This window comes from Oncorhynchus gorbuscha, unplaced genomic scaffold, assembly GCF_021184085.1.
Source record: "Oncorhynchus gorbuscha isolate QuinsamMale2020 ecotype Even-year unplaced genomic scaffold, OgorEven_v1.0 Un_scaffold_3600, whole genome shotgun sequence".
In the NCBI taxonomy this organism is placed as follows: Eukaryota; Metazoa; Chordata; class Actinopteri; order Salmoniformes; family Salmonidae; genus Oncorhynchus; species Oncorhynchus gorbuscha.
Genome location: NW_025747802.1, coordinates 3,407 through 7,712, shown reverse-complemented (window position 1 = coordinate 7,712; position 4,306 = coordinate 3,407). Strand labels below are relative to the sequence as shown.

Below are 4,306 nucleotides of genomic sequence, written 5' to 3'. Positions count from 1 at the left end.
AGGACGTAGCAGTCTACAGAAACATCCAGCCTAGTAGGACGTAACAGTCGACGGTGTGTGGCTGAAAGAAACATCCAGCCTTGTAGGACGTAGCAGTCTACAGAAACATCCAGCCTTGTAGGACGTAGCAGTCTACAGAAACATCCAGCCTTGTAGGACGTAGCAGTCTACAGAAACATCCAGCCTTGTAGGACGTAGCAGTCTACAGAAACATCCAGCCTTGTAGGACGTAGCAGTCTACAGAAACATCCAGCCTTGTAGGACGTAGCAGTCTACAGAAACATCCAGCCTTGTAGGACGTAGCAGTCTACAGAAACGTCCAGCCTTGTAGGACGTAGCAGTCTACAGAAACATCCAGCCTTGTAGGACGTAGCAGTCTACAGAAACATCCAGCCTTGTAGGACGTAGCAGTCTACAGAAACGTCCAGCCTTGTTTACAGCGGCTGAATCCATCCCACTGAGCCGTGATCCCACAACCGGAGCCGCTGACTGACGTTGTAAGAGACAAGAACACGGGTTGTAATGGATACTACAAGGGTCTGAATCTGAACGAACACGGACGATAATATTGAAATAATCCCGTTTCTGCGCGCTGAAAATGGATTCGGTTGTTCGTGTGTCTTTATGAGCGGCGGGTGAAGACGGAGGAGGGGGAGACACCGGGGGCTGCAGTTGTTGAATCCTTTTCCGTCCTAGACGGATATTTTGGATCAAAACCTCATGTGTCTCACTCCGGGAGGGCTCTTTTACTAACCAAACCCCGAACCAAGCCCGCTCTCCCGTCCACGTTGGAGGACTTTCTCCCCGCCTGGTGAAGAGCGCATTCAAGCGAACAAAGTGGCATTTTGCTTTTTTTGAAGAAATGGAGTCGGAAGATGCGGATTGTCAACTGCTCGACGCGGCTGTTTCCCGGTAACATTTCATCCGTCCCTGGGAGGTTGTCCGTCTCAACCCGACGGGGTCATTATATGACAGAGAGACCAGGACAGCCTTGTTTTCCTGCTGGATTCAACCCCGCAGTGGACATTCCTCAACACAGGAGAAGACCACGTCTGTTAGTCCGGGAGATCGCATCGGCTGGCTGCCGACGGTACCGATACTGACGGTACTAAAACACCGACGGTACCGAGAAGTCAACATTTAGGAATTACAAGTCAGGGACGTGTTCACTTTGCTCCCACGTTCTCGGCCTTTTATTTGTGTGGCCTGAGAAGCGACCATTATTTGGGAGCATTAATTGATTAGGGGGTCATTCCCGTTGTTTGTTTCTGACGCCGGGGAGGAAGTTTGTTTTACCGGAATGAAGTCTGGCACAGAAACGGATCCGGTGACCTTGTTCTGTGGTCTGCTGCTGTGTGTCTCCGCGACCTGCCCTCGGTCCGCACATGGAGAAAGTAAGTGGTTTCATCACCGTTTTCCAGGGAACGACTACCTAACTAAATTGATAAATGCAATACTGTATATATATATATTTGCTAGGTTGTCTTAATGCTCCTCTTTGCTCTAATAGTTGATCTTTGTTCTACCTTTAGACAACCATATAGCTGAATGTAATGTACCTACAGGGACAACCTGCTCTCTCCACATGTCCTATTATCCTGGAAAACCCACTTTCTCTTCAGTATAATGTGTTACGTGTCGTATTCATTTGTGGAAGTAAACGAATTACATTTCGGATGATGTTAAACATTTGCAAAAAAAAAGTACAAATGTGTTATCCATTTTCTTAAATGTCTTAAAGTTACGAATTCCAATGAGTTGTGGCTAACGTTAGCTATGTGGCTAACACTGGTTATGAGTCAGGTTAGGGGAAGGGTTAACTAACATAGTGGGTTAACTAACATAGTGGGTTAACTAACATAGTGGGTTAACTAACATAGTGGGCTAACTAACATAGTGGGTTAACTAACATAGTAAGTAGTGGGTTAACTAACATAGTGGGTTAACTAACATAGTGGGTTAACTAACATAGTGGGTTAACTAACATAGTAAGTAGTGGGTTAACTAACATAGTGGGTTAACTAACATAGTAAGTAGTGGGTTGACTAACATAGTGGGTTAACTAACATAGTAAGTAGTGGGTTGACTAACATAGTAAGTAGTGGTTTAACTAACATAGTAAGTAGTGGTTTAACTAACATAGTAAGTAGTGGTTTAACTAACATAGTGGGTTAACTAACATAGTAAGTAGTGGGTTGACTAACATAGTAAGTAGTGGGTTAACTAACATAGTAAGTAGTGGGTTGACTAACATAGTAAGTAGTGGGTTGACTAACATAGTGGGTTAACTAACATAGTGGGTTAACTAACATAGTAAGTAGTGGGTTAACTAACATAGTGGGTTAACTAACATAGTAAGTAGTGGGTTAACTAACATAGTAAGTAGTGGGTTAACTAACATAGTAAGTAGTGGGTTGACTAACATAGTAAGTAGTGAAAACATAGTAAGTAGTGGGTTAACTAACATAGTAAGTAGTGGGTTGACTAACATAGTAAGTAGTGAAAACATAGTAAGTAGTGGGTTAACTAACATAGTAAGTAGTGAAAACATAGTAAGTAGTTGGTTAACTAACATAGTAAGTAGTGAAAACATAGTAAGTAGTGGGTTAACTAACATAGTGGGTTGACTAACATAGTAAGTAGTGGGTTAACTAACATAGTAAGTAGTGGGTTAACTAACATAGTAAGTAGTGAAAACATAGTAAGTAGTTGTAAAGTTGTCTGTGATGAGATTCGAACCACCAACCTCTGGGTTGCTAGACGTTCGCATTATACGTCCATCCCGACCAAACACACTCCTTACATTTGTTGCCTTAAGTAACCTTCTCTTATGTAAAAAAAAACATGTATTTCCAATATCTGGAAAACTGATAAATGTATGATATTGTTAGAGTAGTGAAATGATTTCAAACCCTCATCCCATAGCATGAAAGCAACCATTATGTTAGGCTAAGTCTGTTTCTCTAGCTCTCTACAAGGCTTTTATTGGGCTTTAGATGAAATTGACAAGTACATTTAAGTCTCTTCCATTGTCTCTCTCTCTCTCTCTCTCTCTCTCTCTCTCTCTCTCTCTCTCTCTCTCTCTCTCTCTCTCTCTCTCTCTCTCTCTCTCTCTCTCTCTCTCTCTCTCCAGTTTGTGGTCCCAGCATTGACATCGGTAACGACATCAGTGAGTTCCGTCGCCTGGAGAACTGTACGATCGTCGAGGGTTACCTCCAGATCCTCCTAATAGGAGACAAGAACTACAACCTCAACCAGGAAGTGTTCCGCTCGCTCTCCTTCCCCAAACTCACCATGATCACTGACTACTTGCTGCTGTTCAGGTTAGTGGGTTAGATACACAGCTTCCACCTCTCAATGATTTCACTATTATTTTATTCATCTTTTAGATGATTCCTGCTTGTTTTTTCTTTGATCTCTTTTATGTTGTTTTCATGTAGAAGTGTGTTGCTGCTTTAAAAAAAAAAATCACTTTAAACAAAGTTTTGATGTAATTTTTATTCAGAGTCTCGGGCCTGGACTCCCTGTCCACCCTGTTCCCTAACCTCACGGTGATCCGAGGGCGAAATCTCTTCTACAATTACGCCCTGGTGATCTTTGAGATGACTTCTCTGAAGGACATCGGCCTCTACAGCCTCCAGAACATCACTAGAGGAGCCATCCGGATCGAGAAGAACCCCGAGCTCTGCTATCTGGACTCTATCGACTGGTCTCTCATCATGGATGCTGAGTTGAATAACTTCATAGCGGGAACAAACAGAGTAAGGAGTGTGGGGACGTGTGTCCAGGCATCATGGAGGACAGCCGTCGATGCATCAAGACCAACTTCAATGACAACTTCAACTGTCGCTGCTGGACCTCTAACCACTGCCAGAAAGGTAGGAACAGTCTCAGCGTTTCAATCCATCCTCGTCCGCTGTTTCAATGAGTGTGGCTGGTTTGGTTCACAACGAGCTCCATATTTTCTCAAGTGAAACGGCTTGTTGCTTGTTTATTTCTACATGCTAAGTGGGAAGTTTTTGAGAGGAACTTGCCATGTGTATGTTTATAGAAAGCTGATATTATCGTCCGATTTATGAGAGCCGATTATAAGATTTCTGAGAAAATGCTCAATAATTTATATTTGTCCTGAAGAGGTGCACTTTACATGGCTGTAAGCATATCTTGCCTTGGCGTGGTCGAGCAAACCTGAACACTATCGCCCAATGACAGTACACCAGTCAGAGAGAGAGTGAGCTGACTGTTACTGCTTCTACGGTGGGTGCTGAGCAGACTGAAGCTTGTCAGCTCAATGAAGTGACAGAAA

The 4,306-nt window shown here is 43.3% G+C and overlaps 1 pseudogene; it reads left to right on the top strand.

The window, feature by feature from the left end:
• The first annotated feature begins 545 nt into the window (after nt 1-545).
• Nucleotides 546-3,878, top strand: LOC124027947 (annotated as a pseudogene).
• The last annotated feature ends 428 nt before the right edge of the window (nt 3,879-4,306 follow it).